Raw genomic sequence first — 16,205 nt, 5'->3', positions numbered from 1 at the left:
CTTTGGATATGAATTACTAAAAATTAGCTTCATTTATAGGCCTCTATCTCCACTCACTGAGAATCTCCTGGGCAACAATGAACCTAGGATAAATTCCATCAGCATTAAAATTTTTCTCTACTAATAATTGCTAAATTTATTTGTGTACTCATTTTATTTGTCCAAATATGAAATATCAAGATACTTTCATGTTTTAAGCATCTCCATGACAACTTGATTCGGGATCAAATAAGTGTTATTCTAAAGAATTAAGGTTAAGTCTTTTGAAAACAAGACACAACATCCTCACGTGTGATTCTATAAGGGCAGGGAGGGAAAGAAGATCAATGTGTAAGAAATACGGTTGGATATAACTAAATGATACAGCTAAAACATGCAGCATCCCAATTTCCTCGAGACCTCCTATGTGGGACTACCTCTTCAAGATATGTTCTCTAGAGAAGGGCCAGTTAATAATGCTTTAAAGAACCTCTCCCTGGCTGTGGGCACTGGAAGCCGGGTCTCTGATTATAGAATAAAAGGCAGCAGCAAGGGATGGTAGAAAGGAGTATCTTCTTGGGCAGTTGATGTCTCTGATATCACATCACATATGTGGCTTCTTGTATCGTAGAAACACCCACTGCATTTATGCCAATTCAGAAAACAAAACTTTGATTAAAACATTTTTAAAGCCCTAATTAGGGCTTTAATTCCTTGGCAGATTCTGACTTTAGGTGTAGACTATACCATAAATGCAGAAAGATCTTTAAAAACAAGGGCCTTGTTTTCCTGCAAATGTTCCAAAGAGAAAATAACAGGGGGAGAAGGGCTGTTCTCTCAGAAAGCACAGATCCTGCCAAATGGTTTCGAAATGTGCTTCTTAAAAATTTCCATGTGCCATCAATGGCTTTTGAGTACTTTTGGAAATGGAAGGAGCAGAAATCAATGACCCCGTGAGAAAGCAAACATTTAAGGGAACTGGATTGCTGAGAAAACAGGTAGTCATGCTTAAGTCACGATATAGGTCTGTGCCAGTCCTCTTCACAGGCTGGGAATACACAGAGTTACATCATTTTCAGATGCTGCGAGGAAAACGCCGAAGCTCTAAAGGGAAGTCTCCTCATGTTTCTCTCTGCGAAACTCAAGTAACTGTTCCTTGGGTATATGTTAGGCAACTCGACTGACTCACTGGAACTTACACAGTTAGCGATCTGTTTTAACTTTGGAATCCAAAAAAAACCCCAGTAATGTTACCATTTATTAGAACTATTTTTAGTCACCCAGAGAGAACCCAGGAGACATCAAAACAGTAGAAAACGGTTTGCTCTTTGGTGAGACTGACACTGGGCGGTCAGTCTCCAGGATAATCAACTACTTTGATCGATTTAAGTAAATATATTAATTCGAGATGATTATTTCACCAATATATGAAGAGTTCATTGAATTATTTGGTCATGAATCCAAGCGGCTGCCCCAGAGTCCCCTGTGGGCCCAACTTAAGTCACAAAAAGGCAGGAACCCAGAAGACCAAGCAGAGACCACCCCAAGCAGGGCCCCTCTTTGGCTGTCCAGAATGTTTTCTCTGGCAGAAGTGTCAAAATGAAAGTCAAGTTTGTCCCATTGGTTTTAGACAGTTACATAAGCAAGGTCCAGCCAGTCATTTCCTAACTTAGCACTTAAGTCTGTTTTATCTTCTCTACTGTCCAGGCTGCTAGGAAAAATTCAGTCATTTCCCAAATAACTGACAATTTTTAAGGAAAATTTAGACATTTTATTATAAAAATTATACATGCTCACAGTTTAAAAAACTCAAATAGCAAGAGTATATGCGAATTTAAAATTAATTCCACCCCACTCCAAACCACCTATCATGTGCGGTCACAGTCTCTCACTGGAGATAACTACTTTTTTTTTTGTTTTTTTTTTTTAAATACTTTTATAGAAGCAGGTAAAATTGACTGAAAATGTGTTCTATGTTCAAGAATTGTGCTAGACATTGAAAAAAGTAAGGAACAGATCCTTGCCTTTACTCACAGCTTTACTGAGAGTGAGAGTCAACATGACATCATCAAGTACACGAGGTATAAACAATGCACTACGGGGGACACAGGAAGTCAGGACAGTGGCCTCAATTTGAAGGTCTCGGTAGCCACTCAGGAATGCTTTGTAGGAGAGGTGACATGAGTTGCATTTTTTAAGTCAGAGCAGGAAAATTGAAAGGAGAGCTTGGAGGTGGAGTCAGCAAAGGAATTCCAGCCATAGGGAACCGCAGAAGCGAAGGCATGGAGCAGTGCACCGTCCTGATGTGTGGAAGGATGACCAGTAGTCTGAGGCAGCTGAAACACAGGATATTGGTTCTGGGGGTATGATGGAAATTGCAGTACAGGGGTCGGATTACGTAATGTTTTAAATTCTATGCTAAAAATTTTGTGCTTAAATCTATAGGCAACAAGCTGTTGTTTTTTAAATTTTTAAGTAAAGAAGGGATATAATCAAATCTGTGTTTTAGAAAGAATGCCTGGGATATAGTGGGTGTAGAAAACTGCTGTATGGACAGAGAAAGGAGAGACTGAAGGGGAAGATGAGGTAAGCGATATTGTAATCACTATAAATGTGGGAGCCTAATTAGAGAGGTGGGGTGGTGAGACAACTTAGAGAAAAATTAGTGAGACTTGACAAACAACTATATGTGGAGAGATGAAGGAGATGCAAAAGTCAAAGGCAATTCTACATGTGTCTCGAGTGGCTGGGTATATAGTTAGGTCACTGGTATACAGGAAGGAGGGGATTTGGGGGAAGGCAGGAGAGGAAGCAAGGACATGGGGAGATGAATGGAGAGGCAGCATCCTATAATGATAATATAAATAGCCAGCATTTATTGAATTTTTACTATGGGCCAGATACTGTTGTAAGTACTTTATAAGTACTAATTCGTTTAATTCTCGAAAAGAGTAGGTATTATAATATTTTCATTTTACAGATGAGGTAGTTGCATAAGCTTAGAATTAGATGATTCTGAGTTCAAATCCCAGATTTTTAAAAAGCTACTGCTTTTTAACTGTTCAATCTTGTGTAAATGACTTGGTTTAACCTCAGATGTAAAAAATAGGAAATGATATCTATAATATGGGATTATTTTGAAGATTAGATGCAAGACATGTGAAGCAAATAGCATAGTGTCTGGAACTTCCTCTCAATAAGTGCTAGAGATTATTATTGTTAGCTATGAGATATTCCGATACCATGTTCAGTAAAACGTTGGGGATTGATGTTGAGATTGGAGAGCTGAAAGTAAAAATTTTAAACATCAGTATGTTGTTATTAATTGGATCCTTGGATAGAAATGTTATTCCCTGCCTGGTTTGGGGGTGAGTAATAGTAGACCAAGAGATGACAATCAAGGGCAGCATGCTGGGGAACACCAATGGCGAAAAAGGAAAAAGAATAAAAGATTCTTCCAAAAAAGAAATGTAGATGAAGCAATCTGAGAAATAAGCGGGGGTGGTGGTAGCAATGGAAGATTAGCTATAGACGGGAAGAGCAGTTAAATAAGTAAATGCTTAAAGAGAGTGAGAGCCAGACATCCCGCTGTGGAAAAGAGTTACTGATAAAAAAAAAAAAAGGGAGAGAACAAGAATGAACCCTCTGATGAACCCTGAGTAACGTTGTCTGAGGCGACTGCATGACAGTGACAGCCCAATGAGAAAAAGTACCCCTAGCACCCAGATCTCGGCTTCTAAATACTATATTCCACTAAGAAGAACTAGGGTTCCTTTGAAAAATGGATTATTCTGGGGTTAGGAAGGGAAAGGTGAACGTGGAACACCTTTTGTGCTAAAAAGTAAGAAAATGCTCAAAGAATGACAGAGACATGTCAAAAAGACACAGAAGCCAGATTGAACGGGCTTCTACTAGCTAAATCTGGGACAAATTGAGTGTCAAAATGAATGTTATAAGGGGATTATAACGCATTGAATAAAATAGGAAACCCCAAGTCCTAATGATATAAATAAACACGTGAATAAATTGAAAGTTTGACGTGGGATGAGATTTTTTACGTAATTTCAAAGTAGTTTCTCGCAAAAGACTAATAACAACAGGGAAAAGCCATTTTACAAAGGAGAGGCCTGGCAGACACCACTTTAATCAAGTGACCTGAGTGAACCGCGTGAGAAATGTCCATTCTGTTATTCCTGCTCAAAGATGCATAACCTGAATCTAATCAAGAAGAAACAAGATGAACCCAAATTGAGGGACTGCTACAAAATAACTGGTCTGTGTTCTTCGAAAGTATTGAGCCTGTGTGAAAGTCGCAGGAAGACGGAGAAACGCTTCCAGATCGAAGGAGACTGAAGAGATGAGAAAACTAAACACAGTGTGTGATTCTGAACTGGATTCTTTTGCAGAACGAACATTATTGGGACAATTCACAAAACGTAAATGGTGTCTGAGGAGTAGCAGGAAGTTACACAAACGTGTGGATTTTCTGACTTCCTCTGATTTTCAGAGTAAGATTGAGGTTTTGCCCTTGTTTGTAGGAATGACACAATTAAGTATTTAGGGATGATGGGTATCATGTCAAGGATGTACCTTTAAATGGTTTAGGAAAAGAAGCTTTTGTACTGTGCTTCCACTTTTACAGAAGCTTGAAACTATTTCAAAAAGAAAAATGTCTGACCTTTAAGAGTTTAATAATAAGAATGTTATACTAAGAATGTTTGGTTGCTTTATTTGTTTTGGGGGGGGTGTGTGTGTGTGTGCGCGCATGCACACGCATGCTTCCTGCTGTTGTGTATTTGTCACTAACAGCAGACCATCACTGATGGCCCATATTCACCTCCAAATAGAGCCCAACCTTCTGCTTTTTGGTTGACCTCTTTTGACTTTTGTGGGTCATTTGTAAGTTCAGTATAGTGTGTGTATAATTCTCCATAGTTTATGTGGCTAGTATTTCTAATAAACCCTTAACATCTTTGAATTGCAGCTAATTTTTAACTTTCCATTGCACCTGGTGATTCAAGATTTGGAGACATAAGATATTCTGATTTTAAAATATGTTAGCAGTTAATTGAAGACTAACTATGTACAAGAGTTTTTTTTTTTTCTAAACTATTCAGTATAATTACTTCTATAACACATTATTTTTTTAAATGGTGGCACATTTGCTTGAAATGGTTTTCCTGTGAACCATTTATCAAGCTAATATGAACTATAAACAATGCCTGTTCCATACATTCTAACCATCTTGACCTTTAAACTTTCTTGAAATTATTCCCAGCTATCAATCCGTACTTATAAATAACAAAACGCAGACAAATCAGACTGTAGGGATCCATTCCTGCCCACCTGGTGTGAGTGGGCTGGGGAGAGGAGGCTGCAGAAGCAGGTGAGTGGAGGGGAGTGAGAGGGAAAGCAGACAACCTTTAGAGTAGTTCAGTTCTGATCTTCTCCCTCCCTCCCTCCCTCCCTCATTGCTCCATCCATCACAAATTAGTCGAGTGTCAACTATGTGTCAGGCAGGATAATGGACACTGGGGAGCTGATGACCAACGGGATACATTCTGGGCTCTTTAAGGAATATTGAGTTTGGAGGAGAGCCTGCTGCACTAGAAATTTAAGTATGTTCTAATAATTTCTACAAAAGAATTTAAATATAATGTGCTATGGAAGGAGAAAAATTGCTGCCTGACAGGAGTAAAAGAAGTCTTCACAGAAAAGGTGACGTTTAAAGCCTTGGCTGCAGTTTGTCAGAAACGAAGGAGGGAGGGAGTTACAAGCAGAAGGAAAAGCCTAGAGGTCTGACGTGGCTCCTTCAGCGCTCACAGAGGGAGGTGAATGCACAATGAAGCACTGTGTGTGCGTCTGCGAGCAGGGAGGGCTGGAAAGCAGAGCAGAAAGGCCCACACGGGCAGACATTTTAAAAAAGAAAACAGACAAAAAGCGAACAGCAACAACAAACAGCCCTGTGTGATACGCTGAAGAGTTTGAACTTTATTCTGCAGGCTACCAGGGCGCGAGTGGAGGGTTTGCTGGAAATTACGTGGTCAGCTACCTCCCCACACGGCGCTTCTGTGGTTCTAAGGAGTGGGAATGGAAAGTCTGACCCTGCACACCTTGAGAATAGATGGCCTCTCCCTTCATTTAGCTCTCTGCAACCCCTCCTCCCTGTCTGCCTCCCCTTGCAAAACATACCTGTTTTCTGTTCTTTATCTGGATTAATTTTCCTTCATGGTACTTCCCAAATATTTGCCTTCTTTACCTGCTTATTGTCTGTCTTCCCCAATGGTATATAAGCTCTATGATAACAGGGACTTTGTCCCATTACTGCTGTCTCCTGGAACCTGTGTCAGATATAGCACGTGCATGTTCGTTCTTGAATGAGTGATGAGTGATGCAGACTTGCCACAAGTCTTGGTCCAAAGAACTCGGAAACCCATAAAACTCAGATTCTAGGACGGGAACTTTGCAGTGGCCAAGGGCCTCTGAGCATGTAGGTAGAGGGATGGTGAGGTGAGAAGCTCTAGAAGCTCTCTAGAGCAACAATGTCTTTCTAAATGAGATGGTGAATCCTTATCCTATGATTGTTTTTGTCTTTCCCCCACAGCTGGCCCTTTATAATGGGAAGGCAGTACTCGAATATTCTAATTTAGGGGTGTTAGAAACTGTATAAGGATTTCACTGGGAAGAGAGAATGAAGCCTGGATCTGTCCTGTAACACACTGTCCAAAGCCAGATTCTGGAATCATGAAGCTGGTGTTAAAGTCCCCTGAGATCTCAAAATGGTCAGACCACATCCTGCAGAACTTGGTGGGTCCCATGAGGCCTCAGCCTGAACGTCTCGCCTCCGCTCCCAGCATCTTGCATAAGGGACACTCGTGATACAGGGGTGAATTTATCAGCAAGGCTCCTAGATAAATGTCCAGCTGGGGAGGTAGTTCCCCGTCTCCATCAGCTGGATGCCCAGCGAAGTGGACTGGGCGGGGTCTGAAAACTTCTCAGAACACTGGCTAATGGCCCAGGTCACTAACTTTCCCAAGCTAGATGGCTGGAAGTCACCTCAAATCATGAGAGAAATGGACAAATCTCAACTATCTGAAAACTTGTGGCCTTGTTTCTAGGTCCTTTCAATTTGAGAACCAACCAATTTTTTCCTATTTCAGGCAACCCAGACCACCTATTATGGATATGCTGGGAAGATTCAGCCGTGGTTCTATCGCCTGGCATATGGGTGATTATGAGACCATCAGTGAAAGAAATTCCAAAGGGTCCATCCTCGTGAGGCAGAGTAAGGCTTCAGCAGTTCCAGGAGTTTCCACACCATCTAAGCTGCCAAAGCTACCGAAAAAGCAAGAGGTATGATCAGCGCTTTTCTGAATGTCAAGTTTTTTCAATATGTGAATTAGAGAATGCTCTTTAACAGTCATATTACTCCTGATGCTTTATGGCTCCTTTAAATCTATCCAAACAGTTTGTAATTCACATGAGATTTCCACAGTAACATCTATACTGTGGGAAGGTGGGTATTATTCTCATTTTATAGCTAAAGAAAACAAGAGGTTGTGGGGCTCAGACTTTCTAACTGCTTACTGATCATAAGGTTTATCCTGGACAGAACAGCCATCCCTTTGATTTCCCAAACCCGAGAAAGCTCTCTGTCTGTGAAATGGAGGAAAATCTTTAACTCCGCTTAAAACCCCTACAGACTGGCAAGCAGAGTAAGAATATACCAGTTCAGGTTCAGTTTCCCCCGCTCCCTATTACTATCTATGGAATCCTAAGCAAGTTACATGGTTTCTCTCTCTCTCTCTCTCTCTCTCTCTCTATTTTTTTAAATAAGTAAAATGGGGATATTAGTATCTGTCCTGAATATTTTGTAGTTATCATGAGAATCAAGTAAAGAATGTCAAGTATATATTCAAATCAACAACTATTTCCTCAGGTCATTTTGCATAATCCCGCAGCAAGGTGTGCTCCAGTCGTCCAGTATTTTGAGTATGATGACAAACTTCCATGAAAGAAAAGGAAAGAGATTAGTTGGAAATAGAATAGAGACCTGTTTCCTACAGGAAGAGAGTCTCCTTGCTCCACTGAAGAATCCTGCCAACTCCCTAGAATATTGCTGGCCCTATGTCGCCAGAAATCTGATCCATTAGTAATTAATTACATCTGTGGGAAACATTCTGTGAGGGAGCTGTAGAGGTCCTTCTTGGTAGGTGCTGAGCCCAGGGATACTTTGTACTGAAAAAGGGAGCAGCTCAGCTGCTGACATTCCTATGTGGTCTGAATTTTGGGCTGGGTCCAAATGAGATGATTTACTGCAGTGTGAGTGGAGGAGGCTCCGGTTAGTTACTTTCCATCACTGAACTCATTTTCTGTTAGGATTTGAGTGATCATGTATTAAATGATCCCAAATGCCTTCTTCTATCATTCACTAAATCCAACTGAGATATTTTTGTGCATTAAAAAACTTCTGTTGAGAGACTTACTTTGAAATGATTTCAAACTTGCAGAAGAGTTGCAAGCACAGTAGAAAGTGAACTCCTGATAAATGCTTTCCCTAAACTAATTAATTGTTAATTTGCTTTAATGCTTTCCTTCTATGTGTGTGCATATATACACATACATACACACGCATATATATTTGTGTTTTTCCAAGCCGTTTCAGGGTGAGTTGCAGACATGACACTCTTTTACCCCTAAATACTTGAGGGTGTATTTCCTAAGAACAAGTATGTTCTTCTCTCACATAACCACAGTACAATGATAAGATTCAGGAAATTTAACGTTGATACTATATTATCATCGAACCTACAGTTCATAATCCAATTTTATTTATTGACCCAATGACGTCCTTTGTATTTTCCTCTGACATGAGATCTCATCCAGGGTCATGTATTACAGATAGTCATCATGTCTCTTTAGTCTCCTTCAACATGGACTTTTAGGACATCGACACATTTTGAAGCGTACAGACCAGTTCTGCAGAATACCTCTTGATTTGGGCTTATCTGATGTGTTCTCATGAGTAGATGCAGGTTGTGTGTTTTGGGCAGGAATTTCAGATAAGTGATGTTATGTCATTCTCAGTGCATCACATCAAAGAGGCGCCTGATGCCAGTTTCTCATTGTTGGTAAGGGTAATTGATTATTTGGTCACACTTCTTTCCTTCCAGAGATAAACAAAATGCCGTATCATTCCAAACAATCTCTCTTTTTATCAGCGAGGCTTTCTGCTAAGTTTCCATTTTTTGGGGGCCGTCCTACAGTACTTGAATAAGTACGCAAGCCCCCACCCCTTTAATACAAATACTCTTCAGGAAAAATAACTTGAAGCAAGTGTTCTTCTAAATTCAAAAGCAAATGATGAATACGAGGTGTGTAAAGCCTCCAACATAATGTCTCACACTAGCCACCAGTGAGTGGCTATTATTAATATACTTATCAGAAATGCCAGCATATTTTCCATCCTTACGCTAGAAGATTCAGAACCATGAACTGAAAATAGCCTCGAAAAAGGAAAAATTTGCCAATGGAATTGGATGATTTAGGTGGGAAAATCTTAAAAGCATAAAACTATACACAATATACCATGTTTTCTCATCAAGATAAATGGTTGAAAATAGGGACATTGTACATATTCGAGTTCTTCGGTTTGGATTTTTTACTTATAAACCTAAGTTTAGAGCTTAATTATAATGTCTCTAAAATGCAATTGATAATATTTAACAGCATGTATCATTCTTGTATACATTTACCTCAAATGCTCTTACAAATATTTTTGAAAAACAATTGGACAAATTCCTAAACTATTTATTCTACTTTTTTCCCAATTTTCTCCTTTTCTTAAGTCACAAAATTTCTCCCAGTTCTTTCTAGTACATTTGCTATTTCCTTTCTTGATTTTTTATTAACTTTTTTTCCTGCACGTAATAGCCACTTAAATATTTTCAAAATTTTGTGTATGCAACAGATATTTTTAATAACGTCAACCATTTCTGTTTAATTTCTTTGCTTACAAATATTCTCATTGCCCCCTTCATTCCACACATGAACATAATCTCAGTGATTGATATATTCTTTCCTTCATTGATTCATTCACATTGTGTGCAAAAGCAGTAATTCTCAAATTTTAATGTGCATATAAATCACTTAGGGATCACATTAAGTTGCAGATTCTGATTCAGTAGGTCTAGAATGGGGCTTGAGATGCTGCATTTCTCTCCAGTCCCCTGGCAATGCAACTGTTGCTGGTCCAGGGACCTTGAGTAACAAGGGGCTAGAAGATTTGACACTGAATTGCATTTTGAGCTGGACCAGGAAGGACTTGATAGAGCAAGGTGGGGAGGGAGACTAGGAAGAATGAACTGGCAGGGCAAAGGCAATGACAGCTTAGTACTTTGTGGGAAGTGCGTGTTGTTCAATATGTCTGGATAATAGATAAAAGGGGCCTCTCTGGTGATGAGCTGAGGAGGAGGGACCAGCGGTGTCATCTGAGTGCATGGTGCTGAAGAACTTGGATTTTACTGGATTGACTTTTAAACAGAAGTGACAGGATTAAACTTGAATTTGGGAATCTTATTTAGACACCACCTGGAAGAAGGTTGATTAGAACTGTTTGATATGAAAGGGAGATGAGTTTGGAGGGCATTTTGGTAACTTAAATGAGAAATGAGGAAATAAAAGAAGACAAAGAGAAAGGAGAAAAGGTGATGCATTTGAGACACAAAGGAAGTACTAGATTCACCAGCTCTTGGTGCTGACTGGATGTGGGGAAAGACTTCTATTACCATGAAAAGGGAAAATGTTGGGGGGCCGAACCTTGTGAGAGTGGGGTGAGAGGCGGGAGAGCCAGGTAGCAGTAAGTAGAGAATGAATAGGAAGCAAAGAAGTGAATGCCAAGTAAACCTTTCTAGAAAATGGCTAGTTGTCAAGGGAAGGAAAAATTTAGGGTAAGGTGTCGGGGAAGAGGGACACATAGGAGGAAAGGTTAATATGGGTGAATTTTTTTTTACATATTGACTAGAAAAAGTCGGTAGACTGAGAAATTGAAAATGAGAGAAAAGGATAATAACTGATGACTTGGGATCCCCAAGAAAGCAGAGGGAGGTACATTGCCATAGCAATTAACACACAACGGAAAGGATTCACCTTTACAGGAAGAGGGCTTCTTGTATCTCATCCTTTAAGGGATAACTCTGAAGTCTGTACTGTTTACTGTGTTAAAGATCGTTGCTTCAAAGCCTAATTCCTATAACTTGGTATAATGATATTCTGACTGCCTAGCTCAATTATGGGGTCAGCATATATATCATTGGACTGATACCTTAAGTACCTGTATCAATCAGGGTTCTCTAGAGAAAAAGAACCAACAGGATGGATAGACATATAGACTGATTTAAGGAATTAAGGAATTGGCTCACGTGATTGTGGAGGGTAGCAAATCCAAAATCTGTACAGTAGGTAGGCAAGTAGGCTGAAGACCCAGGCAAGAACGTTGTTGCAGCTCAAGGTCAAAGGCAGTCTTGAGGCAGAATTCCCTCTTCGTAGGGGACCTCAGTCTGTTTTCTCTTAAGTCCTTCAACTGACTGGATGAGACCCACCTACATTAGGAAGGGCAATCTGCTTAACTTGAAGTCTACTCATGGAAACATTAATCTCATCTAAAAAATACCTTTACAGCAACATCCACACTGGTATTTGACCAAATATCTGGGTACCATGGTCTAACCAAATTGACACATAAAATTAACTACCACAGTACCCATCTCATCCAGGATTAAATGAAGAAACATACATAAAGCATTCAACAGAATCGTCCAGACACCAGGGAACCAAAAAACAATGTGGTGTGTATGTGTGTGTTTAAGTTCTTTATCAATAGCTGATTTTAAAGTTGCTTGAGGGGACATGGAAAACACTTGCAATTTTCATTTAATCCAAAGAGGATTTTGAAATAACTAATGCTACTTCTTTCTATAGTCTTAAAATAACATAATTCAGTATGGTATTATGTTGCTACAAAAGTTATACCTAACAGCATATTTTTTCCGAGATCATGTATATCAATGATCTCATCTTTTTCATAGTAAACATTCTATAATGCCTTTTACTTTTCTAAAATAGAATTCATAAATAATATAACGTACTTACACAACACACATAATTTATAACGAACCAATAAAATGCACTAAATTTACTATTTAAAAAGTAACATATTAATACGTTTTTTGATGCACAGAATTTGGGGCACTAGTAGATTAGAAAATATAATGATGTAGGCAGATGTTTACATCTATATATAGTCTCCATGAATGCAACACCTACAAATGAAGACTGCCAAAGATACACTGTACTGATGACTTAAATTCCATTGAGTACCATAGCAGTTGGTAACGGTTTCCAAATTATGTCAATTCTTGTTAAACTTCTGAACCTTACAAGGTAAAATCTTTCCTCAATTTATGTAACAGTGGCATTCCTGCAAAATTCAGCATATATTAAAATCATGTGAAAAATACATTGTGCTTTTATGTAAAGCACAATTAAATTCTCAGCTTAATTATAATTTTTTTTATAGATTTTTTTTTTATACCCACGTGAATGTCCAAGATATTTCAAAGTCATGCAGAAGGTGGGGCAATTCCTCATTCCATAGGCTGTCCTACATATTACAAGATATTTCTTCTGGCATCCACAGACCCCGCCCACTATGTGCCGGTCACCCTCCCCCATCATTGTGCTAACCAAAAGTGTCCCTACATTTCCAAAACATCCCTGTTGAAAATCGCTGATATGTATAATGAACTTGTTTCAGCAGCATGAATTAATGGAAATAAGACCTCTAAGTTCTTAAGTGGTAAGATTCAATGTAACAAACAAGTGTTCAGGATAAATTCAAAAGGTTTATTGCACCAAATGCCACGGAAAAAAGGATCAAAATAATACATGAACAAGTTTTAAGAAAAATTTTCCATATATTGACATTGATATCTAACTGATCAAAAAAATAAAGTCCTATCAACTTGTCTTAATGGAGCTTCGATTATAACAAATCCCAGATTTTCTCCTTTTTTATACACAACTTAAATTTAAGCACACTGCAATCTTGCGGCCAAGATATATGGTTCACCAAATTTTGACATTTAAAAATAAACATTCAGAGGGGGCTGCTTGATTTAGGCAAATATTATAATATTCCTTCCCCCAAGCAGAAAAAAAAAAAATGGTTCACATTTACCAAGAGAAGCTAGAGATTCTTTTTTTTTTTTAAATGGTGAAAGTATGCATGAACAAAATACTTTCAAAAGGACATATGGGTGGAAAAATCCAGACATTTAAAAGAATTTTGGGGTCATTTTATATTCTTTATTTTTATGTACAATCAACTCAAGTGAAGAACCTAAAAAGCTACAGACTAAATTTTTATAAAATCTCAGGATCTAATTATAAGAGCCTAAACAACAGTTTAGTATCATTTAGCAAGCAGGGATTCTTCTCCCCCCAAAAAAGTTAATTTTGAAAAATACGGTAAGTTTAAAAAGTTGCGATGTGTAAACGGCAGTTCCATGGGATGTGAAAAGATTATAGTTACTTTCATTAAAAAACAGCACACTTCAGAAAAATGGATTGAAGCCTGTACAAAAAGCTATTTAACACTGATAAAAATAAAATACTTTGGAATTATGCACAAGAATGGAAGCTACATATTAAATTTTCATTGTCATGTTTAAACGTACACAATTATCTTTACATTCATATCACTCATCGATCTATTAAAAATAAAACTGCAACATGCTAGAAAGAGGTCCATCACAGTTACATTTACACAATTCTGCTCCGTCATGCCTCACTAGCTTGCTTGAAAAAGCAAGATGCTACAAAAGGTACACTCAACAGGTAAGACTTAAAAGTTGAAGAAACCCTAAAGGTGGAATCCTGTCAACTGAGGTAGTTTTCTCAATTTTTTAAAAAAATTTTATATTTTTCTTGAGGTGGGCATGGGAGAGGGCGGGATTCCTTTCATGCCTCTTCAGCTAAGACAGAATGAAGTCACTGGGTGGTGCACGGTGTGTGAGAGAGTGTATCTCAACACTATTCCATGAGATTTCGTTCTTTTCCACTTTTGGGAAGAGTTCGGATTTAAGACAAACAAAACTTGAATGTTATTTAAAGGAGGATTACAAAAGAGCAGCAACATTCGTGGTCTGTCTTCAGCAGGCGACAGATGTGAGGATTAGATTCTCACTGGGATCCTGAGCATCACTGAGACAATCCCCACAGGTGACCCACCTGTCGCTTTCCAACAGACATTTTCCAAGAGAGAGTTTTGGAATAGTAGATTAAGAGGCAAATTAAATTTTCTCAGGCTTTGAGGGCATTGGACTAACTCTTTTATGTACAAAGTTTAGAAGCAGCCTTTTAAACTTCATTTCCCCCTATATGGGTCTAATTTTCAACATGCCACTATGTCCACATTAAAATGGAACTGACGATTTATGTAGCTATTTTCTATGAAACCCTGGAAGGTGGTGAATGAGGGAAAGTGCCCCAAATGTGTAAACAAGGAAGAGGGAACTAGAGATGAGGAATGCTTTAAACTGGTGCAGATGGAAATGATGTAACATCAGCTATTACAATTTATTTACATGTAATGAAAAGTAAATGATGACTGAGCTGAGCCACAGGTAAGGTTCATTCCCTCCATGTAACACAACAACGAGCAATGATGTCATGAAACTAGAGAATTTAAAACACTACACCCAGATGTTAGGCAAAAGGAAATAGAAAAAAATCTTTAAAATATGGAAAAGTTCAATTTTATGGAAGATATAAAATAAAAACTAAAGATCTTAGGAGCTTTAATGCACCCATCTACATTTCACATCATAAAAAAAGAAAGAGGCGGAAAGGCAGCAATTCTGATCTATTCCTAGGAATTATTCCTAAGAAATAATACACCTATTTTTCTCCATTGGTGCTGCTTTACTCTTAGACAAATAACTAACTTGCATTTGTAAAGGAAGAGACAAACTTATGTAACTTGGTGTTTAGGATATAATTTTATCAAGTAGAAAATCTGAATTCATTCTAACCCCTAATAGGGAAGTTACCTCATATTCTTAGGTACAAAGGATACATGGAAAGGGTTGGAATTAATTCATAAAAGAGTGAAAGGAAATTGGAGCACGGTTATAATTAGCTGTACTCAAGATCTTCAAGGTGCTAACAATGTTTTGCTTTATTAGATTAGCTCCTGTCTTTTAATGATCAATTTTTAAAGTCTGTTCCTTTATCCTGGATGTCAATATATTGCCTGACATGGTCATAGTTCATGGTCAGTAAACTAAGTAAAGTTTCTTATTTTATATTAACAGAAAATTGAGGTTTTCTTTTCTTTCTTTTTTTTTTTTTAAGTGAACTATACTAATAAATAAACAATTCCTCATTTTGGCAGGTTTTATACTATGGGTGAGTTAATTTCTGGAAAGGTGTTTTGAAAAGTAGAGATTAGAAAGCACAGAAATGATAAGGTAAAAATTCAGACCATATATGATTTGTTTATAAACGTTCAAACTAGTTACTTTCCTCAGTCATCCCAAACTGTTGCAGGTTTCATTTCCCACCAGGACAGCTGTGCCTTTTAAAGTATAAACAGTCATTTGTATCAACTATTATAGGAAGAAAGTGGCTTTGGCTGGAAGAATTTAGCAACAGAAACACTCTTGAGCTTATAGAAACAACTTTGGTAAATGGCCTCTCTTAAAGAGGCTGCAGAAAGCTCTTAAGTATATAAGGTTACACATATGGTACTTTGCTGCTGCGAACTCCATCTTGACGGGATTAAGATGCTACATTGATTTTTGGGTTTATTGCACCAACAATCCATCTCTAACCTACCTGTCGCTGCATCTGAGACAAGGTAAACTCCAAGAAGACGTGAAAACAGTGGGTCCCTAAAGCACTCTCTTCCCAAGGGTCAATCCTCTTTCATGTTTAATGTTAGTTAACTTCTATAGCCGCCAGAGCTGAAGATGGCACAACGTGGCTTTATTTCGCCTTTTGTAAAAAGCAAACTCTGACCTGGAATCTGCAGCCCTTTTTATGACTTCTTAGAATAGCAAAATGTGCTTTCTGCTTTCTCCAGTGTGGAGCGCCCATGCTTAAGCTCTGAAACATTTTCCTGCTGGAATGGTACATATATTGTTTACCCCCTGCTCCAAAGTCAC

At 38.3% G+C, this 16,205-nt stretch overlaps 1 long non-coding RNA gene across 1 annotated transcript in view; it reads right to left on the bottom strand.

The window, feature by feature from the left end:
• LOC111742195 overlaps nucleotides 1-16,199 on the bottom strand; it is a 41,828-nt gene extending 25,629 nt beyond the window's left edge. The window contains exons 1-2 of the long non-coding RNA XR_002781226.1: nucleotides 15,877-16,199; nucleotides 11,400-11,579 (exon numbers count right to left, since the gene is read on the bottom strand). This is a non-coding gene — a long non-coding RNA (uncharacterized LOC111742195). The remainder of the gene's footprint in view (nucleotides 1-11,399; nucleotides 11,580-15,876) is intronic.
• Between the last annotated feature and the right edge of the window lie 6 nt (nucleotides 16,200-16,205).

This window comes from Pteropus vampyrus, unplaced genomic scaffold, assembly GCF_000151845.1.
Source record: "Pteropus vampyrus isolate Shadow unplaced genomic scaffold, Pvam_2.0 Scaffold88, whole genome shotgun sequence".
Classification (NCBI taxonomy): Eukaryota; Metazoa; Chordata; class Mammalia; order Chiroptera; family Pteropodidae; genus Pteropus; species Pteropus vampyrus.
This window is presented reverse-complemented; position numbering and strand designations above follow the sequence as displayed.